Here is a 17,481-nt window from a genome sequence, read left to right as displayed (position 1 = left end):
GTCTCAAGGAAACAATTTAGATTTAGGAAATTTTTAAATTGAGACATAATTTACATACATTGAGATGGTCACGTTAACATTAGGTGTACAGTTTGATCAGTTTTGATGAAAGAGTGACCCACACCTCTGTCAGGATGCAGAACCTTTCCATCCAGTACCTCAGAAAGTTCCCTTGTGCCTCTTCTCTGTCAGTGTGAGGTTTTGGGGGTTTTTCTTTTGGCACGGGGGTGGTGCTTTTAGTTCTGTATTTCCTTTTTTTTTTTTTTTTTTTGAAGATTTTACTTTTACGTAATCTCTACACCCTGTGTGGGGCTCGAACCCCCGAACCCGAGATCAAGAGTCGTGTGTTTGACTGATGGAGCCAGCCTGGCGCCACCGTGTTTCCCTTAAATACCAGGACTGTTCAGTATTTTATGTTAATGGTTTATCAGAGAGGCTTGTTTCCTGTTTGCATGTTATGTGTACTGCTTTGGCTTTTGGTTGTATGCAGCAAAGACCCACTCCAGAGAGCTTGAGAAGGGGTATTGTTCGAGGGAACACATGTGGTGTGATGTGGTGATGTGAATCGCACAGAAGTGCAGGAATGCGAGCTGGCTGGGCTGAGCTCCAAGAACTGGGCGTTGGAAGGTGGTTCCCGGCAGCTCTGGGGAACCTTGGCTGCAGTTGTCCCTGGAACTTCACCCCGTGGGACTCGGCCTTGCTCCACAGGGGGGAGCCTCTCTTCCCCGTCTCCTGCCAGTCTCCTGCCAGTCGGCTGCTTTGCTCACTCCTGGTTTGCCCTCCCCTGTGGCTTCAGCTCTGGTGCTGTTTTAGCTGTTCAAAGCCCCTCCAAGCCCTAGTCCAACTTTGTGGCATTTCTTGTTGCTTTCTTTCAGTTTCTAAGTGACCGAGTCTTGTCATGTTTCAGATTCTAGAGAGGCTCGATCTGGGCATCTCTCCCCTGGAGCAAGGATGTAGGTTATTGGCCAGTCTGTGGATTATTTGCCCAGGGTGGGTGGCCTAACCCTTTTCAGTTGGCAGACGCTGGCGGAGGTGGGGGAGAGGTGTGGGGAGCAGTGGAGCCCAGTGGCTCCCTCTGAGGCCGAGAACTGCCCCAGGGGCTGGCCAGGCCGGGTCGGCAGGGGAACACAGGAACCAGGAGCCAGGGGTGGTGCGTTCTGTTCTCTAAAACATTAAGTATGATCTGAAAAGCTCAGTGCTGCCCTGATTGTGGGAGGCAGAGGTTTTTTTTTTGGTCTCTTCTGCAGACACTAGATTAATAAAGAGGAGTTTTGACTAATGATCAACTTCCATATTTTCCTTACTTGACTATTTTCAAAATGGTGAAGTTTGTCCTGCCCATTTTATATGTGGATTTACAGGAGAATTTGAAATTCAAGATCTGAACCATCCCCCCAGGCTTTTAAAATTAACTCATTTTTAAATTGCTTTTGTTTTGAGGCAAGTAGTCATTTTCTTTCGGGTTGTGGAAAGTATTTTTTAATCTGAAAATGAAATAAGTTCTTCCAGAATTAGATAGAAGCTAGAGTGTTTTAAGTCCTTAGTGATTTTTGTGTGGTGTCATTGGCCACTTTTCGGACTGAAATTGTACGTCATAAAATTCTCTTTATTTACCTTGCTTTATTATTATTTTTTTCATTGAGAAGAAACAGTAGTATAATAGAATAAGTCTGGGAATATTCTTTGCAGTTCTTCAGAGCGAGGAGAGACACAATTAAAGCAAGAACAGAACTATAGCATCAAGGGATAAATTTTTTTAATTAAACTTTTAATTTCAAGATACTTTTAGATATACATGCAATCATAAGAAATAATACAGAAAGATGCCATGTACCCTTACCCATTTTTGTCCAATGGGAACATCTTGCAAAACTATAATACTGTATCACAACCAAGATACTGATATTCATACAGTCAAGATACAGAGCATTTCCGTCCCCACAAAGATCCTCAGGTTGCCCTTTTTAAGTAAGCTCCACACGTAGTGTGGGGCTCGAACCCGCAACCCAGAGCCCAAGAGTCCCATGCCCTGCTGACTGAGCCAGCCGGGTGCCCCCCCCAAGGGAAAGGGTTTTGAGAGAGCGCCACAGCGAGAGCTGGGTAGTGGTGGGGGTGCCGGGGCGGTGGGTGGTTGATTGGAGGCTCCAAATCTTGCTTCATGGGGGGTCCCTGGGGGGAGGAGACTGTTGGGGAAAATGCCACTCAGTGAGAACATGGCCTTATCTGTCAAGCAGAGGTGTGACTGAGTGTAGTATTGCCAGAAAATGGTTCAGGTGGAAATTGCCTCCAAAAATAGCGACACAGTGGACATCAGATTTGTTAATTGCATTTGATTGAGTTAATTAAAATTGATCATTTGTTTTGGGATCAGTATACCCGTAGCACGAAGAAATCTTGTTGATGTTCCCATTGACTCGTAAATGGCAAACAAGCAAGATGGAGGTAGAGTTTTCCAGCGGGCGCTTGTAGCATTTTAAGGGCTTGCTTTTGTGAGACGTTTGCCCAGAAACAGCACGTTAGGGCTTCAGTGAGTGGAGAAATGGCCCGAAAGCCCCTGTCTCACCTCGGAGGGTGAGGAGCCCGAGGCGCACTTAGTGGCAGAGATCTGCTTCCCAAGTCCGTCGTTCCTTGCACCCTGCGGGGGCTTCTGAAGGTTCTTGTTCCCCGGGATGCCTCTGACTTGTCCAGCCTCTGCCCGGGCTGTTGGGAGGCATGTTGAATCCCTGAAGGACGCTTAAAAGATTTGGGGTCTTGCCCAGGCGGAGCGAGGGGTTCCCACAAAGCAGGAGCTTGGCATGGCAGGGAGGACTCTGACGCGCTTGCGGGAGAGTGTTTCACGTTGACATTTCTGGGGGAAAACCGTTTTAAAACGAAACATTTTCAGGCACAGCTTTCCCCCTCCTGACGTCACAGGCCTCTTACTACCAACCCGAGGAGGGGTGAAGGAGGTAGGGAGCGGGTCGAAGAGAGGCGCGGGAGGGCGACCGGGAGGGGTCCAGTACCTCTGGGTGCGGGGGTACCTCCGGGTGTGGGTGCGGGGAGAGGAGAAGGCCTGCCGCTGTCCTCTGCGGTGGCCCAGGGAGCTCTGTGCCCGCATGCACAAGTGGGGCGAGGACTGGCCTCTCCTCCCTTTCCTCCTGAGGACAGCTGTCGTTTTGACCCCGTGGAGCGCGTGCTGGGAGGGGCCCCGCCGCAGGCCCCGCTGCCTTCCGCGCCAGCACGGTGCGCCCGGGCCCGCTCTCAGGAGCACCGGCCTTCTTCCAGCCCCCCCCCCGCCACCATCTGTGGCCCAGCAGACACAGCCTCTGCTTGTGCCCTCGGGTCCCCCGTTTCTGTTCCTTTCTCTCCCGGCACTGCCCGAGTGAGTTGTTTTCTTGTTCCGTCTTGTACGCCTTCAGGTCACCCCGCGTTCTGCTGCCAGACGCTGTGTCCGCGTGGCAGTCCCATTTGGGTGACCTCTTACTGTCTCACCTGCTCTAAACTCCCGTGCTCTTCCTCGAGGACCTTCCTGTCCTCCCTTTGTGAAGTAAGTAACCTTACTTCACAAATAGGCATTTTTAAATCTATTCTGTGCTGTTCCGGTTGCCACACAGTGTTTTTCCGGCCCTTACACCGTTTTGACACTTCCTTCCTCGCCTGAGCTGCTTGCTTTTCCCCGTCTGTTTCTTTGAATCTCGGTCCTGCTGACCTAGCTTCTTCCCCGGGCCTCTGAGGGACCACCCGGGTCTCTCTCCCTTTCCTTGACTCTTTTTTATCAGGGTCGTCAGGGTTAGCTACTTCCCCTTCTAACTAGAGTTTCGTTTATTCTCAGGGTTCCATACAACTATTGTCTATGTTCCTCAGGGGCAGTGACTTTGCAGATTATTTTCCCCTGTTCCCTCAGGTGTTGGCCCTAAACCCGTAGTAGGCTCTTGGATTGCACTTGGTCAGCTGACGTCTGTGCGCAGGAACTTTGCATGTGAGGACTTGGGAGGTGGGTCTGATGGAAACTCAGATCTAAAATGTAACTCTGTGGTCTGTTTTCAGATAAGAGATTTACGTTTTCTCTGTGGAATAGAAGTAACGCACGATGATCCTTCAATTAACCAATACTTCCCTTAGGAACAGAGCCCTTTTATGATGAATTTGACTTTTTTTTTTTTACATCTTCATAAATTATGCGAAGCTCTGTTGACAGGCACCTTACTAGTAGTTTAAGCAGTGTATTTTTATAGGTTGAACAAACAGAAAAGCTATTTGCCAGTGTACAGTTGTTGATTAAATGGCCCACCACCACTAAATTTGCTTTTGCTCTTCTCTCTTATTTTTGTTTGTTTCATTCTTTGTGTTTTTAGCTCTTCCTTTTTTTTCCCCAGGCGTCTCCTGGGTTCCCTTTCCCCAGGTGCCTCCTGGCTTCCCGCTAAGACCAGCTGATGAAGGCAGGAAGGACAGATGTGCTGAGTTGGGTGCACATCTAATCCCTGCCACAAACCAGCTGGGTGACCCAGTGACGAGGCCAGTTACCTAGTGTAAGGCTGCGGTGCGGAGGAGTTAGCCCGCAGTTAGCAAAGTAGGGAAGACGGGGCCTGGCGATACCTGTGCCCCCCACTCTTCCTTCTTTACATCCAGCCCTTTGCCTACCTCCAAATACGAGGTGAAATCAATCAGTAAGTAAATGACTTCTCTGAATGTGTGTATTTCTTTTATTTTTAAGATTTCTTTTAGATGAAACAGGCATTTGTACTTATATTTAGGCTTTATTTCCTGTATCAAAACAGCAGGGGACACCTGGGGGGACCCCAGGTAGACTTGTATGTGTGCCTGCAGTATGAGAAGAGCCCCACGTGGAGTTGGACCGAGTCTGGTCTTTTTGGGGTGAGGGTGAGGTGTGCAGAAATCCGAGAAATAGAGTGCTTCCTGAGGAGTCGGCCTGGCACACAAGCCGCCCCACTTCCACATTGTTCCTCGGGTTGGTTGGGGTGGGGGAGCACAAGTCCCGCTGGAACCCAGACTTGCTTTGTCCTTGCTCACTCCTTCTGGCAGCTGGCTGCCTCTGGAAGCCCCGTCCATTCTCCTGAAGAAATTCTGAGCCACCTGTCCCACTTTTCACTGTTTCTCCCTCTGACCTGAGCTGCATGCACGTTGGGTTTTGAGCAGCATTTAGTTGGAAGTGTTGTCATCCCGTCTCTCATTGTTCGAGAAGAACACATCTTCTTCCTCTCATCCTGGATTTCATCCCTGGGCCTTTTGGCATCCCTGGCTCTGGTGTCCGAGTTTCTCATGGTGGTACTGAAATACATCCTCTCGTTGACTGAGGTGGTATTAGATCTTCGGGCAGCCTAATACGCGGTAGGATTTGTTTTTACTCAGAGGTGAATAAGCAGTGTTCGTGTATTTTGGGTAGCTGACTTTAAACAATTTATTCAAGTCTAGGAATGGAGGGAAGTGATCCAATTTCTCTGATGGTGTATTAAGGTCAGTTTTCAGTGGGGGGACGCTGTACTCTTCTCATTTATAGGGTGTTCGAGTGCTACAGCGTGAGTCCTATTGCATTTAATACAAGCTGGGGTCTAATTAGTCAAGCTTACTTAGTTTTGGAAATGGACAATTATAGTACACTTTCATTACATGCTACTTTGTATAGAACTAGGCATTTTCCCTTCTCTTACACCCACTTGCCAGCACATTATGCATTCCGAATTATTTTTAATGTGCTAGGGTGAAGACAGTTGTGGCTCAGTAGGAAATATCCAAAGGAGATCTAAAGCAGGATCTGACTCAGCTCCTTGCCTCTTTGATTTACCACTGCGCCCCGACCTCATTAGCCCCCAGCCAGGCCTCCTCTAACACCCGCTGCTCGCTGCTCCTGCTACACACAAACCCTCTCAATCAAACCTGCCAATAGATGAACTGCTTTCTGTGTGAAACATTAGGACCAATGAAGTGGGTTAAAAAGTAACTATAAATAAACCCAGGAGTATTTTGCATCTTATTTGCAATTCAACATTCTTGAAGAGGGTCACTGGGACCAAAGAGGAGCAGCAGGTTTTTGCCACTAAATAAATAAAGCCAGTCTCCATCATCAAGCATTTCAACAGAGCTGCTGTTGAGTAAATGACTTCTCTGAATGTGTATATTTCTTTTATTTTTAAGATTTCTTTTAGATGAAACAGGCATTTGTACTTATATTTAGGCTTTATTTCCTGTATCAAAACAGCAGGGGACACCTGGGGGGACCCCAGGTAGACTTGTGTGTGTGCCTGCAGTATGAGAGGAGCCCCACGTGGAGTTGGACCGAGTCTGGTCTTTTTGGGGTGAGGGCGAGGTGTGCAGAAATCCGAGAAAACACAAAATACCACACAAAAACCCCGAAACCTTGTATTATGGACATTTTCAAGCATACGTGAGTAGAGAGCATGAAGCGTGCAGCTAACGCCGCGGCCCCATCACCCCGCTCTGGCAGGAGCAGCGCTTTGCCACTGACTATTGTGTCATCTGTCCCCCCCCCCTTTTGTTCTTTTCCTGGTGTATTTAGAGCAGATTTCAGGCATCTTGTGAACTCATCCATAAATCCTTCAGCACGTATCTCTAACCAGTAAGGACCTTTTTCTGTTGTAAACTCCATTGCCATGTCATCATCACAGTTAATGAAAACACTGTGTTCAGACTTTTCTCTACTGTCAAGAACGATGTCTTTTCAGACAGTGTTTGGTTCCCACTCTGGATCAGCCATCGCTCTTGGTTTTTGTGTCTTCAGTCCTCACACTTCTCCCACATTCTCCCTTCCCTGTTTCCTTTCATGCCCTCACTTTATTAGAGAAACTGGGGCATCGCCCAGCCCCGTCCTCTTAACCTTTGGCTAATTGTTCCCGGTAGTTGATAGGAGCCGATGCAGCCTCGAGTCAGTTCAGCGACTCTAGCGGCTCTGTTGAAATGCTTGATGATGGAGATTGGCTTTATTTATTTAGTGGCAAAAACCTGCTGCTCCTCTTTGGTCCCAGTGACCCTCTTCAAGGATGTTGAATTGCAAATAAGATGCAAAATACTCCTGGGTTTATTTGTAGTTACTTTTTAACCCACTTCATTGGTCCTCATGTTTCACACAGAAAGCAGTTGAAAGGAGTTCATCTATTGGCAGGTTTGACTGAGAGGGTTTGTGGGTAGCAGGAGCAGCGAGCGGGTGCTGGTGGAGGCCTGGCTGGGGGCTAGTGAGGTCGGGGGGCAGTGGTCTGAGGGGTCTGGCTCCCGGTGGTTCTTCCACCTGAGCCCTGGGTAGGGCTATCAGGCTGGTTGGAGAAGCGTCCACAGAGAAGTTCACCGAAGAGAGGACTTGGCTTGCTGGTGTCATAACTGATTCTTCTTTCTTGATTTTAACCTGTACAGGAGGGAAACAGTTTTGTGTATTTCTAGGGGAGTGATTTTACATGTTGAAACAGAGAGCATATCCTGCATTCAAATTCTTTTGCAAGGTACAATTTGATGTTAGGAGAACTAGCCTTTTTCTTTTTAATGAAAAGTTTATGTATATATCATTATCACTCTATATAAGGTAACTTTATGTATCTTGATGTACTGGATCCCTTTTCCATTCAGAAATCTTACCATCTGTTTCATGGCTCTCCTGCTTGTTTCGCACTAGAGTATTCAGAGCATACTTTGAGTTACTGATAAGCATCCGGTGTGTAAGTGCCGGTGCCTTGCATATTTGACCAGAGGCTGCCTGTGGAACTCTCCAGCCTCTGCCCTCTGACCAGTCTTGCCTCTCACCCCCCACTCCCACCCTTTCTGCTGGCAGATGGACTCCTCCTCTCATACTTGTCTTGCTATTTGGGGACCACCGGTTATAGATTTTGTGTTTTCTGGCCCTCATAAGCATCATGGTGTTATAATTGGTAGTTAATGCTATTTTAGAACGATCCAGTTCTCTCTCACCTGACATCTCTTCCTGGGCAGCCTCATTTAACTCATGGCTTCAACTGTTACTTTATAAACAGAAGATCTCAAAGTTTATCTTCAGCCTACACTCCCACTCAGGAGCTTCCAGATTCCTAGCCAACTGCCTGCTAGGACATCTCCATTTGACTATACACAAATTCAGTGTCTCTGAAACAGAATTCACTCCCTCCTCCTGCCTGCGCAAAGAACACAGCCTAACAGAAAACAAATACACAAAAAACCCCAATAAAATGTCTCTGAAGCTCTGCCTTTACCTTTGATCTGCTGCTTCTGTTGAGTGCCACGGCCATGTGGCCGGCCCTGCCCTCAGACCAGAGACCTCGGCGTCCCTGGCTGCCTTCCCTGCGCGCCCCTTGGCCTCAGTGATGACCAGACCCTCCCCTGTCCAGAACGTCGAATGAACGAACGAACTCACCCTTCCTTCCTTCCTTCCTTCCTTCCTTCCTTCCTTCCTTCCTTCCTTCCTTCCTTCCTTCCTTCCTTCCTTCCTCTCTCTCTCTCTCTTTCTTTTTTTTAAGTTTCACTTATTTAAGTCATCTCTACACCCCATGTGGGGCTTGAACTCACGACTCCGAGGTCAGGAGTCACATACATGCTCCTCTGACTGAGCCAGCCAGGTGCCCCACCCGAATTGTTTCTGAATCTGCCTGTCTCCGATCGTGTTGGCTCCTCTCCGATGACAGGATGACAGTTCCTGGCATCCTTTTCAGGGCTTCTGGACTCGGACTGCTGACGCCATCTCACCCACCTCCTCTTTCTCTGGGCTGCTGCCAGGGGCTCTGATTGTAAACCTGAACATGCTCCGTGTTGGAGTTCTTAAGTGTCTGCCCCGCACCTTCAAGGTGAGGCTCAGATTCGTACCCAGCCTGGTACCCGGGGCCCTTCCCCATCTTCTCCTGCCTCTCTCCCCAGCCTCATCTCCCCGCATGAGCCCCCCACGTTTGCTGCACATCCAGTTATATCGGACCAGTGGGAGTTTCAACAGTATGCCGTTATTCCCCACGGCTTCTGCGCCTTTCTGCAGACTGCTTGGGGTTCCTCCCTCCCTCTTTCCCACGTGGCTGGCTCTAACTGGTTGGACTCACTTCTCCTAGGTGGGATTCCCTCTCTGTGTTCTCATGGCCCCGTCACCTCACTGGTCTCTCCACCTTCAGCTTGTAACTTGAGCATATAGTAAGCTCTCAAATATATTTGTCTAAGGAGTAAGTCAGTCTTGGAATATATGCGTGTGTTCCTGTGGAACTTCTGCTTCTGGTAATGAAAATTCTGACAGAAGGTCACATTGGATCATGCTCTTTTGGTTGGAGGTATTTGCTACTTGTCGTTGAGTCATGTTTTGAAGGAATCTAACTCAAATCATGTTTTGTGGGTAAAACAGAGTCCATATTCAGTGAACTGAAGTATATAAGCACTATAGTTGACTAAAAAATGTGTCCTGGTTTATGTATCATTTGGTGTTTTGGGTGGCTTTTCTCCCATCGTGATGAATACCAATTATAAAAGAATTTCATTTCTGTGGTTCTCCTATAGAACGTGAAATTCATTTAAAAATTGTTGGGTGGCTCAGTCATTGAGTGTCTGCCTTCGGCTCAGGTCATGATCCCGGGGTGCTGGAATCGAGCCCCGCATCGGGCTCCCTGCTCCACGGGAAGCCTGCTTCTCCCTCTTCCACTCCCCCTGCTTGTGTTCCCTCTCTTGCTGTGTCTCTCTCGGTCAAATAATTAAAATCTTAAAAAAAAAAAATTATTGACTCTGGTAATATGGTATTCTAGTTTGTTTTGTTTTTTTTTTTGAGATATCTTCAGGTTTAAACCTGAAAGGTTGATTATTATATGACTTTTTTTCCTTAATGAATAAGTTATTCTGTAGCATTAGGTAGTCCTACTCATAAATGTGTGTGTTTCTCTTCTTTTTCCTAGCTTAATCCCTGTGTATGTCTTAAAAACCAAGTCCAGACCTAAAAGCTGTAAGGTACAGATTTTAAGTAAATTTAAGAGATCATTGGTTGTATTGCAGGATTTATGCTATTAATATTAGGACTCTTGCTCAAACACCTGTTATCTTCATTTTGCTTTTAACACAAAGTTGATTTAGAATGCAAATTCTAGCAGTTCTAAGTTCTGATTCTCTATTGAATCGGGGTTTTCTGAGAGTGGGCGCCACAGCGTGGTTTCGCAGCCCTCCAGGTGATTCTGATACCTGCTCAGGTTTGAGAACCACTGGTGTAGCTCTCCTTAATTAGAATTTATAGCAAATGGAATAGGAGGAAGGGAAGTTGGTTTCAGTTATAACTGTTAAATTTTTTGAAAAGACTAGATTCTTTAACAGGCTGTGTCAAGAGATTCTTACTACATTATGTTTTCTTTTGAAGGATTTAACGTGCCAAGACGGAGACTATTTATTTGCTTTATATGCTTCTCAGACTGTTGTTCTTGAGTTTATTTAGTGATACCAAAGTTACAAGCATGTGTTTCTTTGAACTTGTCTTAATTTAGTTATTTGTATGACTTTGCTAATTTTCAGGTAAAGAACCTGTACTTGTACTATACTGTATTGTGGTAAATAGACACTAATATAAAATCTGTCATTTTAACCATTTCCAAGTGTACAGTTCAGTGTGCTAACGGGTCCACCTTATGTAGCCATCAACGCCATCCATCCCCCGAACTTTTTTACCTTCCCGCACAGAGACTTTGTACCCATTAAACACCAGCTCCCCAACCCCCATTCCCTGGTAAACACCCTGCCCCTTCTTTACTTTCTGTTTCTGATTAGAACTATGTTCCTTATATGAGTGGAATCCTACAACATTTGTCCTTTTGTGATTTGCTTATTTTACTCAGTATCATGTCTTCACGGGTCATCCATGTTGTAGCAGGTGTCAGAATTTCTTTCCTTTTTAAGGCTGAATAATCTATTTGATGTATATACCACGTTTTGTTCATCTATTCATCCGTCAGTGGACACTTGGGTTGCTTCCACTTTTCGGCTGTCGTGTTTACTGTATACTTTTAAGATCTAGTTTTTGACTATAATATCAACCAAAAAAATGCATATCTCTCTAGGTTTTTTTTTTTTGTCCTTTGTATTAGTAGATTCTAGATCCAAAAGACAGCTTCCTTGAAGAATTCTACCACTGAATTTGGTCCCCTGTATTCAAAGTATATCTGTAACTTACATCTCATGGTTGCTGTTGCTGTTGGTTTCTTTTTTTTTTTAATTTTATTTTTTAAAGATTTTATTTATTCATTCGAGACACAGAGCTACAGAGAGAGAGAGAGAGAGAGCATGATCAGGGGGAGAGGCAGAGGGAAAAGCAGGCTCCCTGCTGAGCCAAGAGCCAGACGTGGGGCTTGATCCCAGGACGCTGGGATCATGACCTGAGCTGAAGACAGGCATTTAACCATTTGAGCCATCCAGGCGCCCCTCTTTTTTTTTTTTTTTTTAAAGATTTTATTTATTTCAGAGAGAGAGGAGGGGGAAGGGCAGAGGGAGAGGGAGAAGCAGACATCCCCGCTGAGCAGGGAGCCCGATGCGGGACTCGATGCCAGGACTCTGGGATCATGATCCGAGCTGAAGGCAGACGCCCAACCGACTGAGCCACCCAGGCGCCTGGTTTCTGAAGAAAGAACAGCATCTAACAGCAGGTGTAGAGCCAGTGAAGTACAACGGTGGGCTCCGGCCGTAGGGGGAGAGAAGCAGCAGAGAGAATAGGGAAGTGGGCGCTGGACAGTCTGGGAGGTGCGACTTGTGTAACAGGCCTCTAATAAATAGTGCACGACAGATATGTTCCTGATGGATTAAAATAGCTCCTACTTTCAGCCTACTGATGATGGAGTTTTTATTCTGGTTCATGAAACCGGATAATATTTCCATAGCTCATTACATTCTTTTATGTGGGCAAACACATGGCATCTTTCAAAGCTGACAGCTGCGATACGCTGGAACACCAGATGCTTTTCTGAAGTCCATGGATTTATTTTTTACACTCTGGAAAGTAAAACAGTACTCTGCCAAATCCCAACTTGATTTGAATAGGAATATGCAAAACTGCTATTTTTGTTGCCACCTATACTCTGTTTGCTATTTATTAGACAAAACAATTTATGGATTAGGAATGGGTTTGGTAAATCATGGTGTGTTTTGGTTGCCATTGGACCACGCATGGATCAGTCATGTGATTGCACATGAAAACCTGAGAGAGGAGAAACCTTTCATAGCACTCTGGACACTCTTGTTTCCCTGGGGCTTAAGTAATTGTGGCCTATGAAACATTTGACCTTCAAGATTTATTGACGGTGGTATCTTAAGTATAAAGATCAACTTAAAAGATGTGTCTACCTCTTTTTTTTCTAACCACAATTGACCCTTGAACACAGAGGTTAGGGGCACGGACCTCCCCCCTTCCCCCAGTGCAGTTAAAAATCTGCATATAACTTTTGATTGTCCAAAAACTTAACCACTAATAGCCCACTGTTGACCAAAGCCTTACTGGTCACATAGCAGTTGATAAATACAGATTTTGTATATTATCATATACCATATTCCTACAATCAAACAAGGTAAAAAAACGTTAAAGGCATAAGAAAAATACATTTACCATACTGTACTGTATCGAAAAAAATCTGTGTATATTTGGACCTGCACAGTTCAAACTCGTTGTTCAAGGGTCAACTGTAGTGTCCTTTAATTCTCTAATAGGGATTGGTTAATGTTGTGCTTTTTATTTTGACAGTCTGAAAAAAGTATGAACACATTGAGATCATCTGGATGCCTGACATAGCTAAGTGCTATGGGACAGAACATGGTTTGCCGTTATGTTTATTTGGGGGTGCCAAATAATACTATTTTTATGGTGGAAGCAAATACAAAAAGAATTGAGGTGGAATTAATATGTAGAAGATGTATTTGAGCCAAGTATAGGCCAAGGTACCTTGCAGACAGGGAGCTGTACAAGTAAAGGGTTAACTAAAGAAAGCAGTGGGCATGGTGGGTCACCTGCAGCCTCTCCCAGCCAGCCGTCAGGTCTGAAAGCACGGTGCCCTGGCCACCAGTTTGTGTCTATGCTGAAGGAGCCATCAGCTCCAACAAGTTGTCACCCTTCCTAGTAAACGTATGTCATGGGCTTCATAATTGTATGAGCTTTTACCTAGTTTGTATGTATTTAAGTAATATAATAATAGAAATAATTGGTCAACACCAAAGGTCCAAAGAAGCTTTTTTCTCTTAAAAGGGGTTTGTACATTATTCAAGCCTGGTACCCAGTTACTTGGAGTTAGATTTTGCTATACTTGCATGAATCCATATCAGCCAGGTCCTTAAGTTGGGTTTTGTTGGAAACACAGCCTGAGGTTGAAAACGACCAGAGGTTGTGTGGAGGGGGTGCTTCACTTGATGGTTTGTTGGTCCAGCTGTTTTAAATAACCCTTCTATACAGTGAACCCATAGTGGTAGTTTGTTTGACTGTCCTCTAAGTTTTGATTGATGAGACTGAGAATGGAAAAGAGGGATGGTAGTGTCCCCAAACTTCTGGATCTGACTTAGAGCTGTGGAAATTCACACAGTGTACACATTTTGACTCTGTCACCTTACAGTGGAAAGGTGTGTGTGGTGGTCCTTTTATGTTTATGATTCTTAAAGTCATGTTTCTTTTTCATGAAAGGAGTTTTTGAGTGTTTTGTAAATGGTCCTCAAATACAACTGTATCATATTTTTAACTTTCAAAGTTTAAAACTTTTGGGGCATCTGACCGGCTTGGTTGGAAGGGCATATGACTCTTGATCTCGGGGTTGTACGCTCAAGCCCCATGGTGGGTATAGAGATTAATTAAAAATAAAATCTTAAAAAATGTATACACTGTGTTAATTTCCACAGATCTAAGTTAGACCCAGAAGAAGTTGAGGATGCTGCCAGTATCTCATTTATTGCTTACACTTACCTTGTGGGTGGGGCCCCCAACCAGCTTTATTTGGATATAATGGACATTTAACATTGTATTAGTTTAAGATGAATAATAGTGCTTTGATATATGTACATATTTGTGAAATGATCATCACAATAAGTTTATTTAACATCTATTACCTCACATAGTTACACATTTTTTTCTTGTGATAACTTTTAAGACGTACTCTTAGTACCTTTCAAATATGCAGTACAGTATTATTAATTATAATCACTGTGCTGTGCATTATATCCCCAGGACTTACCTGTTTTTTTTCTCTTTTTAAAGATGTATTTATTTATTTGAGAGAGAGAGAGTGTGTGCCCGTGAGCAGGGGTGTGGGTTAGAGGGGGAGAGAGAGAGAGAATCCCCAAGCAGACTCCCCACTGAGCAAGGAGCCCAACTCAGGGCTTGATCTCATGACCCTGAGATCCTGACCTGGACGCTTAACCGACTGACTGACTGAGCCACCCAGGTGCCCCCCCCCCCCCCGCCGCCTTTTCTTTTAAGTAAGCTCTATATCCAGTGTGGGACTTTAACTCACAGCTCTGAGGTCTGCAGTCTCACGCTCCACTGACTGACTTACAACTGGAAGTGTGTACTTTTTGGAGTAGGTCTTCTCTTATTCCACTGTACAAGGGAGAGAACTGAGGTTGAATTGGCTCGGCCAGTGGGTGGTCCTTGACCTGGCTGCCCGCCCAGTGACTGTGGCGCAGCCTGCCAGCATGTAGGGGTGGACTGCCTGCAGCTGGCTCACCTCCAGACAAACCCCGATCTCACCAGCCAGCCGCTGATGCTCGACCCTTGCCTCTCCTGATTCTGGACAGGGCTGGTTTTTGGACTTTGCTTTAAAGTTCCTCTCCCTTTCTCCTCCTGGTTCTCCCTCTGAACTGTGTCTGACCCGGTTCCCTGCTGGGCAATAAAACTTTTTCCCCCAGGGCCCTATCTCCCCATCTTTTCTCTTTTCTTTAACGGAAGCCTCTTGCTCATCGGTGGGTACTGCTGGCCTTCAAATCAAGGTCCAAAGCTCTGCATTGGCTCTGTGGTGTGCCTCCCTGGTTTGTGTCTTAGTCCTGAGGAGACGGTGCTGCAGGAGCGGAGGGAAAGGACACTGTGGGTAGTTGAGTCAAATACCTGGTAATTCGTGGGGTCGGGGTGCAGGGAGGATCGAAAGTTGCTAGCACTCTGAGTTTAAAATAGTCCATTTGAAAAATAAAAATAAAATAAAACAGTCCCTCTGAGGCCGTAAGTGCTGGTGCAGCATCATGTCTTTGGTCAACAGTTGTGCGAGACCACCCGGGGAGGGCTTTGTCTGGGGAACGGTGGATGGCTCTTCCGAGACTGTGGGAACAGCAGGTTAATGTTTACATTTATTCAGGCCACTGCGGGACCTGAGCAATTAGTTTCCTGACGTGAGTTCTTTCCCTTCCAGGTATATTGTATTTCCTCGTTCTGTGGAAGACGTTAATACCATTAACATCAGGCCTGATTCAAGGCTGCCTGTAACTGCAAACTTTTCAGAGAACATCTTGTTACCTGGCACCCTCCTGCCAGCCCCCATGTATTTTATGAAAGTTCTCTTCCCACCTCTGGTTATGTTTGTCTTCAGAGCCATATTTTTTGTTTCCAGTAACTGAGTATTTTATATTTAGCTAATTAATCATTTAACTAGCTAAATCCCTTTATTTCTTGTATTTATTTTATATTACAGAGGGAATATTTTATCCACAATGCTGAAATTGAAATAAAGAATTTTTCTATCTTTATCTTCTGTTTGCCTTTTCTTTTCCTTATAGAAAGAGGGAGACCAATATGATAGTATTTATACCAAGTTTTTTTTTTTTTTAGTTGGCTATTTATAAACTTAACATAGTTGGTTTCCACCAAAGCCTCATGAGATTTGCATCTTGTGTCATTTTAGTCTGGTGAACACGTGGATTTTCTGAGGGGTGCATTTTCGAAGTATAATAGAAAAGGTAAATGTCAAAAAAAATTTTAGTTTTTAAAGCTGTTTGCGTTAAAAAGGTAAGGTGTCCTTCCTCTTTTTATGCATCGCCGAGTTGGCTCCTTGGGACTGTTGGGTGGCCGTGTCCTTACCCACGGTTCGTCACTCTCTTCCTCTTTGGGAAGTTCATGTGCAGTGGGCATGTGAACACATGTAGCTGCATGTTTTGACTATTGTTCTTATTCTATGTGAGGATCTACTAAACATTTTCTTTTTTAATCTTCCACAATTCTGTACATTAAAGAAGTTGAGGAAATTTAGTAACCTCCCAAGGCCATCCTCCGGCTGAGGGCAGAGCTGGGATTTGAAGCTGGTCTCTTTTCTCCGGGTCTGTGCTCTGAGATTCAGAGGCCATCTGCATCAGGAGTGGGGCATACCCGGGTTCAGATTCTGGGACATTTGCTCCTCTCAGCCTCCCATTTCCTCATTTCAAAGTAGAGAGAAACATTTCATAGAAAGATCCTGCCTAGTAAACGCATTAATCTCTGTGAAACCGATTATGGTGCAAACGTAGGATTCAGTAAGTAGGCGGTGGTTTGGGAGTCTGTTCTCAGGCTTGTTTCCCCCATGGTGAATGGTCTTCACACACGGTCCTTGCCTTCTGTTCGTGCCCCCTCAGCACCTGCCCTATAGTGCCTGTCATGGGGAAGGGAGAGAGTGTTTGCTGAGTAAGTGATATTCTGAATTTCTCTAGGTTCTTCTGAAAAGAAGTTTGTCTTTTTATTTTCTTACAGCACAGTTAATAGGTTTTTGCCCCTTTTCTTCATATTTAATAGGTATGATTTTTTTTTAGAATAATTTTAGGTTTACAGAAAATTGAGCAGATAGTACAGAGAGTTTCTATATACCCCTTTATAATTTCCCCATTTACTTATTTATTTGAGATGGAGAGCGGGCGCACAGCACTCGCGTGAGCAGGGGTAAGAACAGAGGGAGAGACAGAATCCCAGGCAGACTCCACAATGAGCATGGAGCCCGACGCTGGGCTTGATCTCACGATCCTGAGATCAGAACCTGAGCTGAAATCAAGAGTCTGACGCTTAACCCACTAAGCCACTTAGGTGCCCCTTCCCCTGTTATTGACATCCTGTGTGGTGTGTTCGTTTCGATTGATGAACCAGTATTAATACATCATTATTAACTGAAGTCCATAATTTACATTAGGATTCACTCTTTGTGTTGCACATTCTGTGGGTGTGGATGCGTGTAGAATGGCATGTGTCCACATTACGGTATCCTATGGAATAGTTTCACTGCCCAAAAAGCCCTCTGTGCTCCACCTACTCCTCCCTCCCTTCTCCTTCCCAGTACCTGGGAGCCACTGAGCTTCCGGCTGTCTCCATAGTTGTCCTTTACCAGAGTGTCAACGTGGTTGGAATCATATGGGACGCGGCCTTTTCACACAGGCTCCTTGCATTAAACAATAGTCATTGAAGTTTCTTCCATGTATTTTTGTGGGTTGACAGCTGATTTTTCTTTATTGCTGAGTAATACTCCCTTGTATGGATTTGCCCCAGTCTGTTTATCCGTCTTTTGTGGGACATCTCAGCTGCTTTCAGTGTTTGATGATTAGGAATAAAGCCTGCCATGCTGTGTTCCT

General features: G+C 45.3%; 1 protein-coding gene and 2 long non-coding RNA genes across 11 annotated transcripts in view; 2 read left to right on the top strand and 1 right to left on the bottom strand.

Annotated features, from left to right (window-relative positions):
* Positions 1–17,481, top strand: part of SEC14L1 (SEC14 like lipid binding 1) — a 61,065-nt gene that overhangs the window by 3,173 nt on the left and 40,411 nt on the right. The window lies entirely within an intron of this gene.
* LOC148163357 (uncharacterized) lies at positions 1,742–3,576 on the bottom strand. The gene is made up of 2 exons (XR_015769300.1): positions 3,003–3,576; positions 1,742–2,848 (listed from the first exon to the last, which is right to left on the bottom strand). It is a non-coding gene; the product is annotated as an uncharacterized LOC148163357 (long non-coding RNA).
* On the top strand, positions 9,723–15,642 carry LOC114216133 (uncharacterized). The gene is made up of 2 exons (XR_003610717.2): positions 9,723–12,742; positions 15,309–15,642. It is a non-coding gene; the product is annotated as an uncharacterized LOC114216133 (long non-coding RNA).

The sequence above is a fragment of the Eumetopias jubatus genome, unplaced genomic scaffold (genome assembly GCF_037043125.1).
Source record: "Eumetopias jubatus isolate StellerSeaLion01/CBP00866 unplaced genomic scaffold, mEumJub1_p1.0 scaffold_10, whole genome shotgun sequence".
NCBI classification, from domain to species: Eukaryota; Metazoa; Chordata; class Mammalia; order Carnivora; family Otariidae; genus Eumetopias; species Eumetopias jubatus.
Note: the sequence above shows the minus strand (reverse complement) of the source record. Positions and strands in the feature narration are given on the sequence as shown.